Source organism: Perna viridis, chromosome 13, assembly GCF_037379345.1.
Source record: "Perna viridis isolate PV_CMFRI_1.1 ecotype Kerala chromosome 13, ASM3737934v1, whole genome shotgun sequence".
Lineage (NCBI taxonomy): Eukaryota > Metazoa > Mollusca > Bivalvia > Mytilida > Mytilidae > Perna > Perna viridis.
In genome coordinates, this window is record NC_142457.1 from 6492549 (window position 1) to 6508075 (window position 15527).

Consider the following 15527-nt stretch of genomic DNA (forward strand, 5'->3'; position numbering starts at 1 on the left):
TAAACTAATTAACAAATTTAGGTATCATCGTAAAGCGCAATGTTGCAGCTTTACAATGATATCAATAAAGTTGCAGTAACACTTATGATTTTGCGGTAAAATGAAAAAAATGTATCCTTACCCCGCCGAAAAATCGCTTAAATTGTCCTAATTTTTCAATGTCAAAACCCCTAGAGTATTAATGCTTCAGTAAAAAACGGCCTATTTGGTATTTTCTGTTTAGTATTGTTTATACTTATGGGGTTCTTTTGGTGAACTTTGACGATTTTCGTAGTCAGAATTTATCCCAAAAAATGCGAAAAATATGATTTTCGATTTTCGGTCAAAAGTCACAATAATTTAGTTTTCTACATAAATTAACCAGGAATACCAAACTTGTAAGAAAGGATGGTTAAAAAATATTACCATTACCCCTAGAAAACTTGTCTCAGTATCAAACAGAATTCTCATTCACAGCATACTGACACAGTAGAACTCATATTTTAGGCATTTAAAAATTTCAATAATCCTGTCGCAAGAAATAGCTGACAGAATAATGAATACACTATGTTTTCTTTATTTATGAAAATAAAAATGTAGTTGTAAACAACTTTTACTTATGACCTACTTCTCCCTCTCGAAGTAAACTTATGGCTGCCATCTTAAATTATTTTCCTTCATTCCAAAAAAAAGATTAAATGATTTCCTACTAACACATTGTCTTTGTCCCTGGGTTACATTCTTTTGATTACCGCTATAACTTTGGTTCCCTTGATTACTCTTTTTAATATTGTTATTGTTTAAATTAACGATTCAACAATTTTTTTATCAAGTCGAATTGATGCCTGATTGAATTTAATCTGACCTTAGTAATTCAGCGAATTAGGAATATTAAAAACCATATGTGCAACAATTGTATCATCCACTTTCCTATTCCTAATAATTATTTTTTTTACCTCTGTCGCATTTCACATAAATTGTCACTTTACTACAAGTAATATTAATATGAGAGATTTAGTATGTTTCAAGTCTTCGAAGACAGCCAATAAATTTGGTACAAATAAACAACCCTAGAATCAATATAATGTATTAAGTACACGTTGCTACTCTGCAAAATCACCATGTAGTAGCCATATAAATAACCAGTGATATGCATTACAGATTTTTTATGACATGATTTGTCGAAAATGTGTCTCCTGTCATAAAATAATAAGTATTGTTAGTATAATTCATCGGGCTTTCAACAGAACTAACGTGTTTATTAAGCAGGTGAGTCTGAAGATTGACTACAACTCGGTAATCATAGCTTTTGCATACTTCAATTGAGAAGAAAAAAAAAAGAATTTGGTTCACTGATAATTCATGACAGAAATATTACAGATACTTAAAGTAAAGTTTCACAACGCTCCATAAATTGAAATTGTAACTTTAAAGTTCTCATGGATGCCGTGGAGGACTACGCAAGCAAATGAACAATGAGTACCAATTTTCAAAGACCGCGATCTAGCAAAAACGTTGTTTATTATACATGAGAAATATGTTGTCGTACCAGCAGAAAAAAAACAAAAACATCATTGTCTGCAAAACGTTTTACATCCAACGTTTATTATCAGATGTAGACATTCAAAATAAAAGCAGTGATAAGACTTATACTGCTACCACACTCTCCGAAAAAATAGTTTGTGGAAAACCGTAAATCCGTGATATCCTCTTTTGGTCTCTCTACCAGGGACGATGATTGTGATTTATAATCTATGTACTGGATCCCTTAATTCCACAAGAATCCATACAAACAACGTTACATAGCTGGATATGCAAAATGTATCACCAAACCTGAAAAATTTCGAAAGATCTTTTGACAATCAGTTCAAGACTATTATCAGAATATAACAGCATTAAAACCTATGCTTTTTTCAACACTGTATACTTCTAATCCCCATGATGACTTTTCATTCAGATCTGTCAACTTTCCTTTCATCTGTGGCAACATCCCTTCGGCTCCTGCGTATGGAGTGTTTATATCACAACTCATACGTTATGCCAGAGCTTACCGAAACTACGCAAACTTTTTGTATCGCGCTAGAACTCTAACAAATAGACTTCTGGAACAGGGTTATGTTGCTACAAGATTGAAGTCATCACTACAGAAGTTTTATGGTCGTCATCATGAACTCGTGGATCGTTATTGGGTATCCATCAGCATTATAAAAACTGATTTATTCAACGGGTCATAGATTTCCTTTCCACTTTAGTCTACCCAGGACTTGACTTTTAATGCGCAATTCGGCGGCTGTTTCTTGATAAGCACAGGACACTTACCCTACCGGTGCACCTGGTCCATGCTCCCAGTTTTTAGTGGAGTCCGAGTTGCTCATTTACTTTTGTTACTTTGTATGTATGATTTTAGTTACTTTATGTTCTGTTCTTTGTTGTGTATCTCTGTTTTCCATGTCTGATCTTTGTCCCTGGATTACATTCTTTGGATTACCGCTATAACCTTGGTTCCTTTGATTACTCTCCTATACTCATTTAGAATCACGACTTAAAAATATTATACATCGTTGGTTTTTGTTTTATTTTTTTTAATGATGGTACACCTAGACACAGATATATAGTTCTTGGTGGAGATTCATCATACTTTGTAAGAAATAATTCGAAATCATCTTCCAAATACATAGATGGTGTTTACAAAATACTGGAATTTTTAATTGACAAAATACTTGTCCAGTGTGGTGGACGCATTTTCCAACAAACGGTCGGCATTCCAATGAAAACATATTGTGCGCCTCTATTTGCTGACCTATTCCTTCACTCTTTTGTAGCTGACTTTATAGCTGATCTGATCGGAAAGAAAGTATATCGTTTAGCTAGATCCTTTAATCTAAGTTTCCGCTATATAGATGACGTTTTATCTTTAAACAATCCTAATTTCGGGGATTTGATACATCGCATCCACCCACCAGAACTTGAGATAGAGGATACTACAGAAACTGCAAAGTCAGACTCATATCTTGACCTACACTTAGAAATGGATAATAAAGGAAAACTACTGATCAAACTTTACGACAAACGTGATGAATTTTCATTCAGAGTTGTCAATTTTCCTTTTATCTCTGGCAAAATTCTTTCAGGACCTGCGTATGGAGTGTTCATATCACAACTCATACGCTATGCTAGAGCTTTCCGAAACTACGCAGACTTTTTTTATCGCGCTAGAATTCTGACAAATAGACTTCTGGAACACGGTTATTTTGTTACAGATTGAATTCACCACAGAATTTTTATAGTCGTCATCATGAACTCGTGGATCGTTATGGTGTATCCATCTGCGTCATGAAAACGGATTTGTTCAACGTGCCATAGATTTTCTTTCCACTTTAGTCTACCCAGGACTTGACTTTTAATGCGCAATTCGGCGGCTGTTCCTTGATAAGCACAGGTCACTTACCCTTCCGTTGCACCTGGACCATGCTCCCAGTTTTTAGTGCAGACCGAGTTGCTCATTTGCTTCATTCTTTGTATGCATGATTTTATTTATTTTATGTTCTTTGTTGTGTATCTCTGTTTTCCATGTGTGGTCTTTGTCCCTTGATTACATTCTTTTGATTATCGCTAGAACCTTGGTTCCTCTGATTATTCTTCCGAATTTTTTTGTCTGGCCTCTCAATTCGAAAATTGGTCTGCTTTAGATATAATATTCTAGATAATAAGTTAAATTCATAAAATTAGGACAAACTACAAATGAGACGGATACAAAATAACGAATGTATCGACACAAGAATGTATGTATTTGATGTTTCATCGTTAATTTGTTCCGATAACGTTTTTCGGGGGGTCTAAGAATTTGAGAATGTTATCATGTGTGCTTCTCTAGAACATTTACCCACAAAGTAATCTTGTTTGTAAATTAACATTTGAATTACTTGTATTAGGGTAATTAATGTATGACGTCGATAATGAAATATTTGTTCATTCAAATTGCCATATTGGTGGGATATAGATGTATCCTTCTGATAAGTTTTGGCATTGTCCGATCGCTTCATTTTATATTTATTTAAATTTTTAATTTATATATATTTAAATAGTAGGTAACAAAGGTTTTTAACCAAATTATAATTCACTAAATCATTAATTGCTCTATAATAGCCTACATATCTGGGTGACCATTGAAAGGAAATGATTCATCTCAACATTTTTATAGATCATGCTTTACTAAGTCAACTAGAGAATAGACAACTTTAATGTAACTTATTCAAATCATTTATTACCTATAATGCTTCCTTATGTTGACTAAATTGAAAGCAATATAGTTAAGATAAGATTTATTACAAAAACGGGAAACAAATTTGCTCTTTAAAGATGTTTGAACATTGCTAAATGTTCACATGTGTTGTATTTGTTTTTATTGAGACCAAATATTTATAAAAATGAAATAATTTTGTGTTATACGTGGTTGAGGTTCGGCACAAGTAGCTAACACATTTAATTATTTTAGTTTTGTTGTTAAAAGATAATACATAGAAATATGGTAACAATTTTTTTTAGGAATATTTTGTTAAATAAGTCATATAGACAGATTGACAGACAGAATTTTATAAATTTACATTTCCTGTTTATTTTGTAAATATGAATCAAATGAAATGATATTGCATAATAAATGGTAATCTTTATAGAATTAGACATGAGGCTATTCATTAATTAAATAAAAAAAAAAACAAATTCAATTTCATTTCTTATGAAGAAACAGGCAAATAAACAGTCATAGTTTTCATTCGGTTGTTACAAATGAAATGTTGATGAAATTTATATGGAGTGTGTAAAAATGCACTTTGCAAGAGTTATCGTTCTAGATTTGGTTGATTTTAACTGGATATGAATGTAAAGTTATCTTAAAAATGCAAAACTGAGTACAAAAAGAACTATTGTCACGTAACAATATAGCATATGTAGACAAATGAAGCATTATTTGTTTAATGATTTTTTTTTTGCACCTTGAATCACTTCTACTGTAGACAATGTTTAAATTGTATATAGACTGTGTCTTAATTTATCGGAACAAAGTACTATTTGATAACACCCTATCATCTGGAGTAATTCGCCGGTTCCAAATCGCCTATCGTGGGTTGAATGTTAAAATTCTACAAAACATTTTCCCTCGAAACAGTAAATCAGACAGAGGCTAGCAAATTTAATATCCACAATCCTTTAAATGTAAAGTATGAAAAACTAATATTGTTATAATTTAAGTTTTAAGTGTTTTTTTTTTACTTACTACATTTTTAGGTGTACTTCGCAATGTTTCAACTTAAAAATACGACTTTGTCTCAGGATTGAAGTTTTATGTTAGCTCTTTATCCACTTTCATTAAGTCCTTTATTTTACCGAAAGTTGCATGGCGAATCTTTACCAGAGACATGTTCCTTCAAATACCAAAGTGATTTTTGAAGTAATTAATTCTTAAAAACCATAACAAGTATAAATCTTCAATCGATGATTTTTTTTCCTTTGGATGGAAGTTGCATGTTCAATTTTATTAGATAACTTACCCTAGAGAGAATGAAGACAAATAGACTTCTGGAACGCGGTTATTTTGTTACAGATTGAATTCATCACCACAGAATTTTTATTGTCGTCATCATGAACTCGTGGATCGTTATGGTGTATCCATCTGCGTCATGAAAACGGATTTGTTCAACGTGCCATAGATTTCCTTTCCACTTTAGTCTACCCAGGACTTGACTTTTAATGCGCAATTCGGCGGCTGTTCCTTGATAAGCACAGGACACTTACCCTTCCGTTGCACCTGGTCCATGCTCCCAGTTTTTAGTGCAGACCGAGTTGCTCATTTGCTTCATTCTTTGTATGCATGATTTTATTTATTTTATGTTCTTTGTTGTGTATCTCTGTTTTCCATGTCTGGTCTTTGTCCCTTGATTGCATTCTTTTGATTATCGCTAGAACCTTGGTTCCCTTGATTACTCTTCCGAATTTTTTTGTCTCGCCTCTCAATTCCAATTAAAAATTTAATTTGTATAAGAAACTTAACTTAGGGCAATCTCCTTAGCTATTTTTTCTTGGTTTTTGCAAAACGCTATACTATGTCAGATTATCATATCATGTTGCTTAAAATGAAGTATCCCATTCTATTTCTTTTTTTTTTTTTTTTTTTTTGGCTCAAACTGTTTTTCTTTGTTCACGTTTTATCCCATTCCACTGAATTATCAATTCAACCATTCTGCTAAATCTTAAAACTCCGAAAAGATACAAATGTTTATATATATTGCTTTGTTTCATAGTAAACGACGAATTGTAAATGTTGATCCCGGAATATGAAACATAAACAAAAAGTGTGTCATAGATTTCAAAAATTTCACAATATGTTTTTACATCTGCCAGGATACTATGCAAATACAATATAAAATCGAACGAATATTGTAAATATCGAACGAGGCAGGCCTTTAGACACACAAAGGCGAAAATTGGTCTGCTTTAGATATAAGATTCTAGATAATAAGTTAAATTCATAAAATTAGGAACAACTACAAATGAGACGGATACAAAATAACGAATGTATCGAATGTATGTATTTGATGTTTCATCGTTAATTTGTTCAGATAACGTTTTTTTTTGGGGGGGGGTCTAAGAATTTGAGAATGTTATCATGTGTGCTTCTCTAGAACATTTACCCACAAAGTAATCTTGTTTGTAAATTAACATTTTAATTACTTGTATTAGGGTAATTAATGTATGACGTCGATAATGAAATATTTGTTCATTCAAATTGCCATATTGGTGGGATATAGATGTATCCTTCTGATAAGTTTTGGCATTGTCCGATCGCTTCATTTTATATTTATTTAAATTTTTAATTTATATATATTTAAATAGTAGGTAACAAAGGTTTTTAACCAAATTATAATTCACTAAATCATTAATTGCTCTATAATAGCCTACATATCTGGGTGACCATTGAAAGGAAATGATTCATCTCAACATTTTTATAGATCATGCTTTACTAAGTCAACTAGAGAATAGACAACTTTAATGTAACTTATTCAAATCATTTATTACCTATAATGCTTCCTTACGTTGACTAAATTGAAAGCAATATAGTTAAGATAAGATTTATTACAAAAACGGGAAACAAATTTGCTCTTTAAAGATGTTTGAACATTGCTAAATGTTCACATGTGTTGTATTTGTTTTTATTGAGACCAAATATTTATAAAAATGAAATAATTTTGTGTTATACGTGGTTGAGGTTCGGCACAAGTAGCTAACACATTTAATTATTTTAGTTTTGTTGTTAAAAGATAATACATAGAAATATGGTAACAATTTTTTTTAGGAATATTTTGTTAAATAAGTCATATAGACAGATTGACAGACAGAATTTTATAAATTTACATTTCCTGTTTATTTTGTAAATATGAATCAAATGAAATGATATTGCATAATAAATGGTAATCTTTATAGAATTAGACATGAGGCTATTCATTAATTAAATAAAAAAAAAAACAAATTCAATTTCATTTCTTATGAAGAAACAGGCAAATAAACAGTCATAGTTTTCATTCGGTTGTTACAAATGAAATGTTGATGAAATTTATATGGATTGTGTAAAAATGCACTTTGCAAGAGTTATCGTTCTAGATTTGGTTGATTTTAACTGGATATGAATGTAAAGTTATCTTAAAAATGCAAAACTGAGTACAAAAAGAACTATTGTCACGTAACAATATAGCATATGTAGACAAATGAAGCATTATTTGTTTAATGATTTTTTTTTTTTGCACCTTGAATCACTTCTACTGTAGACAATGTTTAAATTGTATATAGACTGTGTCTTAATTTATCGGAACAAAGTACTATTTGATAACACCCTATCATCTGGAGTAATTCGCCGGTTCCAAATCGCCTATCGTGGGTTGAATGTTAAAATTCTACAAAACATTTTCCCTCGAAACAGTAAATCAGACAGAGGCTAGCAAATTTAATATCCACAATCCTTTAAATGTAAAGTATGAAAAACTAATATTGTTATAATTTAAGTTTTAAGTGTTTTTTTTTACTTACTACATTTTTAGGTGTACTTCGCAATGTTTCAACTTAAAAATACGACTTTGTCTCAGGATTGAAGTTTTATGTTAGCTCTTTATCCACTTTCATTAAGTCCTTTATTTTACCGAAAGTTGCATGGCGAATCTTTACCAGAGACATGTTCCTTCAAATACCAAAGTGATTTTTGAAGTAATTAATTCTTAAAAACCATAACAAGTATAAATCTTCAATCGATGATTTTTTTTCCTTTGGATGGAAGTTGCATGTTCAATTTTATTAGATAACTTACCCTAGAGAGAATGAAGACAAATAGGTTTCTGGAACGCGGTTATTTTGTTACAGATTGAATTCATCACCACAGAATTTTTATTGTCGTCATCATGAACTCGTGGATCGTTATGGTGTATCCATCTGCGTCATGAAAACGGATTTGTTCAACGTGCCATAGATTTCCTTTCCACTTTAGTCTACCCAGGACTTGACTTTTAATGCGCAATTCGGCGGCTGTTCCTTGATAAGCACAGGACACTTACCCTTCCGTTGCACCTGGTCCATGCTCCCAGTTTTTAGTGCAGACCGAGTTGCTCATTTGCTTCATTCTTTGTATGCATGATTTTATTTATTTTATGTTCTTTGTTGTGTATCTCTGTTTTCCATGTCTGGTCTTTGTCCCTTGATTGCATTCTTTTGATTATCGCTAGAACCTTGGTTCCCTTGATTACTCTTCCGAATTTTTTTGTCTCGCCTCTCAATTCCAATTAAAAATTTAATTTGTATAAGAAACTTAACTTAGGGCAATCTCCTTAGCTATTTTTTCTTGGTTTTTGCAAAACGCTATACTATGTCAGATTATCATATCATGTTGCTTAAAATGAAGTATCCCATTCTATTTCTTTTTTTTTTTTTTTTTTTTTTTGGCTCAAACTGTTTTTCTTTGTTCACGTTTTATCCCATTCCACTGAATTATCAATTCAACCATTCTGCTAAATCTTAAAACTCCGAAAAGATACAAATGTTTATATATATTGCTTTGTTTCATAGTAAACGACGAATTGTAAATGTTGATCCCGGAATATGAAACATAAACAAAAAGTGTGTCATAGATTTCAAAAATTTCACAATATGTTTTTACATCTGCCAGGATACTATGCAAATACAATATAAAATCGAACGAATATTGTAAATATCGAACGAGGCAGGCCTTTAGACACACAAAGGCGAAAATTGGTCTGCTTTAGATATAAGATTCTAGATAATAAGTTAAATTCATAAAATTAGGAACAACTACAAATGAGACGGATACAAAATAACGAATGTATCGAATGTATGTATTTGATGTTTCATCGTTAATTTGTTCAGATAACGTTTTTTTTTGGGGGGGGGGTCTAAGAATTTGAGAATGTTATCATGTGTGCTTCCCTAGAACATTTAGCCACAAAGTAATATTGTTTGTAAATTAACATTTTAATTACTTGTATTAGGGTAATTAATGTATGACGTCGATAATGAACTATTTGTTCATTCAAATTGCCATATTGGTGGGAAATAGATGTATCCTTCTGATAAGTTTTGGCATTGTCCGATCGCTTCATTTTATATTTATTTAAATTTTTAATTTATATATATTTAAATAGTAGGTAACAAAGGTTTCTAACCAAATTATAATTCACTAAATCATTAATTGCTCTATAATAGCCTACATATCTGGGTGACCATTGAAAGGAAATGATTCACCTCAACATTTTTATAGATCATGCTTTACTAAATCAACTAGAGAATAGACAACTTTATAGGCCTAAAATGTAAGTTATTCAAATCATTTATTACCTATAATGCTTCCCTACGTTGACTAAATTGAAAGCAATATAGTTAAGATAAGATTTATTACATAAACGGGAAACAAATTTGCTCTTTAAAGACGTTTGAACATTGCTAAATGTTCACATGTGTTGTATTTGATTTTATTGAGACCAAATATTTATGAAAATGAAATAATTTTGTGTTATTCGTGGTTGAGGTTCGGCACAAGTAGCTAACACATTTAATAATTTTACAGTTTTGTTGTTAAAAGATAATACATAGAAATATGGTAACAATTTTTTTAGGAATATTTTGTTAAATAAGTCATGTAGACAGATTGAAAGACAAAATAACTCAAAGTATTTCATCAAATTTTAAAGTTTACTCATTTACTCTCGGACTCATTCCGCTCAGTCGCTCGTCATTCATTACGTTTATTTAAAATCAAGTTTATTCAGGCATAAATCAATAACTCTAACCTTAAATATTATGCCTATTAGAAAATTACATTTACTTTTAAAAGTTTACATAATTCACACACCATTCGCCCAATACACATTCTGACTACGATAACATGTTAAAATGGAAAGTTACCCGTGCGTGAAACGACGTAAATCAATAATACAACGAGTAGAATAATGACCGAAAATGTAAAGATAAAATAATAAACTGAACTGAATTAACTGTAGAATTCCTCCAACATGAATAAGAAAATATCAAACTGCAAATTAAAGCAACAGAAGAAAGCAGATACGTGTGTTCGGCTCGAATATAAATCCGCAACAACCTGGACTTCAAAAGGGATAAACCGCCAAAAAGGGATAAACCGCCAAACGAGATATAACCAATGAAATAGTAAAGAGCTATGTTAAAAATAGACAAAAGTTTCGTATGAATATATTAATGATTTTATTATTTTATTTCAAACTAAAGTCAACATAATAAAATTAATTCAAATTACAAGTAAGTATTCAAATATAAATTTTAACACAAATTCTGAATATTTACACACTATCACACAAGGACAGTTTTAGCCTTTACCACTAGTTTATTACTCAACCACTCCGAAACAGCATCTGACGTTTATAATTCACTCTAGACGCTGCAGCCAACACTCTCAGAATCTTGCCAAATCGGGAAAAGTAAATTATTTTTCTCGATGTTATCCGATCGTCTAACGACGTATTATTTGAATAACGCCCGAGAATGTTGGAAAGCGGTTAGTAAGATAGGAAACGAACGTCTGCCGTTGAATGAAGCTTGGTTTACTCATACATATAACCAGGAAGTTTAACAAGTTAAACAAACCAAGGTATAAATCATTTTGTTTTATAGATCTTGATACGCTTGAAAACAATTTTCTTCTCTTTACAAATGTAGAAAACTGAGAAGAGGTAGATTTAATGTACACAATAAATCTTGAAAACTTTTTTAAAATTTTGCACCAGGGGATATCTTGATCTTAAGTCTTATTTACAGCTTTATTTAATGAACTAACGTCAAATGTAGGTGAAAGTCAAAATAGAGTAATCGACATTAAGTGTTTATTCAAAAACTCGTGTAAAAAATAAATTGGTCCTACAGTAACAACACTTATCTTTTCGTTGCTAAAATACGCTCAATTCACCTTCAAAATTGACTTCATTACAACTTTATTCCAAAGTTGTGCACTTGCAACTAAATATACTTTTCATTTTTGTTAAGGGGTAGCAAAATTAAATTTAGAAATATTTTCACAAGGTTCTGGTAACCATAAATTAAGTTTCGCGTCTAGAAAAGTGTTATTCGAATGGATTATGTTGCTACGTGTTTTTAACAGAACAAAGAACCAAATCAGTAACATATCTTGAACAATTTACTTGATATCTTCTCCAAAAGATAAGAACATAAGACAGTTTCTAGTGACGTCAACATGCATATTTACATTTTTCTCAAATGTTTTTGTTCTTAAATTGATTTTGATCAATTTTATTGTGTAGTAATCTTGAAAAAAGGTTGATTGTTTGCAAAATTTGGTAATTGACCGTAACATTAAAAAGCCTTACATACTCTTGAGTCTGAATATGTAATAATTTCTTTTTTATTGTCAACATATGTCTATATTTCTTTCATCGGAAATAATAAACGTAAAATCAGTTTTTTAAGGTAAAATATAACCATTTCATTAACTTAAAAAGGTAGCAATGTTTAACTATGGATTGAAATAAACGCGTACTTAATTTTGTAAAAGCTGGATATGCACGTAGCTTCAACTGTACGTCCTAATGAGTCATTTATCCGATGTAAGATGTTATCCAGCGATAAAATGATTCATAGCAATATGCAACCAAGAGTTCCAGTGCACATCTGAAGGCAAATGGTAGGTTTGTGCTGCGCAGGTTTCACCAAGGATGAAATTGCACGCAACTTTTATATGCGGTAAGGTTCTGAGTCAAAAACCTCCGGTGTTATGCACAGAAAAGAACTGTGAAACCAAAAGCTTCGCCTGGGATGCCATGAACATCTGCCAGTGATGACTGCATTTTGTACAGTATTTGTAGAAATAACCGGATGAAATTGGCATCAATCATTTTCATTCAACAGCAAAAAAGAATAAATGTACAATTTCGCGCAGTAATGTGACTAGACGATTGCGCAATTGGATTTTAAAGCATACATCTTTAATAACCTAAGGAAGTAAAGACGACTATCCTGAGCGCAACAACTTTGTCGCCGCACTTTGAGACACTGACGTAAGTTTATCTTCACTGATTAATCCGGGTTTTGCTCCATAGATCTGACAGAAGAGTACGAGTGAGCTGCCAACAGGGAGCACGAGGACTGTACTGTGGTTACTGTGATGGCTGGATGTGGTTCTGTACATGTTTCGGTTTGCGTTATTTTAACAGAAAAAACATTACCAAATTGATTGAGAGCATGCTGACTAATTTAGGCCATAGTCGATGGGCTAAACTAAAGATTGACAACTTTGTGTTATGTACACGTGTTTATGCCATTGTATAGGATAAAACATTTTGAATATGTTTTTGATATTTACGTTACGGACAATGTTTCATATAATATACATGATTGTGACAAATACTTTTCTTGATATTAAGTTTTGTATTATCTGGTCAGTTTCTATGTTAAAGCATTATTGTAAATACTTTCAATGATTCAATTGATTTAAACGAACTTTAAATTTGTAACCCTTTTTCTCATCTCAAACGAAACTGTTGGTCCTGGCCACAAGTCGTTTATTTTCTTGGTGCAGTTTGGAAAAGTAGTTTAAAAGATCAAAACTGTACAAAGTGGATCATTTGGCCTAAGATGCATTCTAATTTCACCAACAGTGTCGTCCTGGGTTACAGTTTCACAATGACTTTTGTCCTATTTTTCAGTTTGTTGATATACAAATTCAGGTCCACGTGAATCAATTTGCAGAGGGATTTTTTGTTTTGTCATTGAGCGCAGATTTTACATAGAAATTGTCTAAAACTATTAACTGTTCGTTTCGTTGATTTGGAATCTTTGGAATATACCATCCTCATCGATATCGGCAAACATTTGTGTAAATGCTCGTTTGCTTTTTGGATCACTATTATTACACTTTGTTTAAATGGACGTTGCTCATGGTTATTACTTCAAACGCACAACCAATTCAAATTGAATTTCCACCTAATGTTACCGGAACCAGTTGAGGGACTGCACGGCAGGGTAATAAATGCAAGTTATCACCCTTTGAGACATGTGATAGAACAGAATATTACCCTTGTGTTCAACCAATCAAAATACAGCAAACTGACGTGAAGTATAATAAATCTTTAAACATCATGTAAGTATTGAGTTTTTTTTTTGTCGATTCGCTATTTAGAGAATTAAACACATCTTGGATACCGCTACATTATCTCTTTATGTTTCGCTAAAAAAAGATTTTTTCTATCTCGTGGCGCAACTAGTCTGTTATGATGACTAGCGTTTATCGATAAAAAATGAAAACAAAAACAAAGAGCAACATACTTCATTTCATCGACCTAAAATGAATGGTACTGTGAATGTATCATTGTTCAAGGGGTACTAATTTTTCGTGTCTACTTGGTTCTGTAAACCACAAAATTCTGCATCAAACAGAAAAAAAAAATACTCATGCATTTGCATGATGGAGTCTTCAAATCCATGAATTCAGGAATCTACGAACACATGTTTTTTTTACTAAACTATCAAAATTGAAACCCACCGTCACAGTATATACTAATTAGGATTTCCGGCGGATCAACCGTTTATTAACATAACTCACAGTCCGTTTGTTTATTTAAACAAATATGATTTTTTTGGTAATGATTGCAGTATATTTTTCCCTATTGTTTTTGCCCAACTCATTGTTGGCAGCTTTCAGATTAAAGAAACGTTTTCTAATGTTGTTTCAGTCAGGGCTTCTACTTATCTTCATTCAAAAATAGGAACAATAACTGCTTTACTAAAAAGGTTTTCGTTCATCTAAAAGATGTGCAGTTAAAAATCCATTCGCTCCATTGGCGATGGCGTCACGACTTAAAGTCTGCTGTCAAGTTTTTTTTTCTTGTCAATAATATATTCCGCGTGTACAATTACAAGTATCACATTTCCTGAATCCAAGAGCAACCTGACTTCAAGGTTTGAAAACTGTTCCCCAATTTTGTTCTTTTATGTGAGGAATAATTTATTGTCTGCTTCGTAAGAAATACATCACAAGATATTGTAATTACCGCTATAAACTTGGTTCCCTTGATTTCTCTTTCATAAGCTCTAAAACTCTAAATACATTGTACTCTGTATAATTATGCGGAAGATAATACTTTGTCACACTCAGGAAACGACCTCAACAGATTAGATAACACTTTGAAAAGCTCAATATTGAAAAACTGGTTCCTTGACAATAGAGTAAAATTTAACGTGGATAAATTTTAGGCAATTGCCATTTGGAAGAAAACGATAAAATTTGATTTGGATTGGAATGAAATTCAATGCGAAGAAGAGGCCAAACAATTGTGACTGACAATAGATTACAAACTTAAATTTGAAAGCCATATTTCAAATATTTGTAAAGTGGCGGCAAAGTAGTTAAATGTACTGAAATGTATAGGTAAACATTTATCAAAATTGGGTAGGTTAACCAGCTATTATTTATTTATCGATGTCTAATTTTGATCATTGCTCTGTCGTTTGGAATTTTCGTAGGGAGAAGTACATTATAATGGAAAAATATCAAAAGCGAGCCGTGCGTTTCATTAATGACGACTACTCTGCATCATAAGAAAATTTACTATGTGAATCTGGTTTATCAACTCTTAAAATTCGAAGATTACGGACAATGGCAATTGACGTTTTCTTGATTCTACACAAAGAGTCTCCTGTATATTCTAAAGACTTTATCAAATTTAAACAATCCAAATATTGTTTTAGAATTGGAAATTTAACAAAGAATCTCAGGTGAGAACAGCTACTTTTGGGTTCGCGTTCTTCAAGATATGCTTGGACCACAATTAGGAATGATTTGCCATACGCAGTTTGTGCACAGACAAACGTAAACCAGTTCAAAAGCCTAATCAATAACTGGGAAGGCAACTCATTCAGATGTGCAAATCTTAAGGCTCTTTTTCATACTGATAATTTTACAGTGCTTTCTTAATAGTGCTAAATGTTATATACCATATATGCATGCTTGCTTA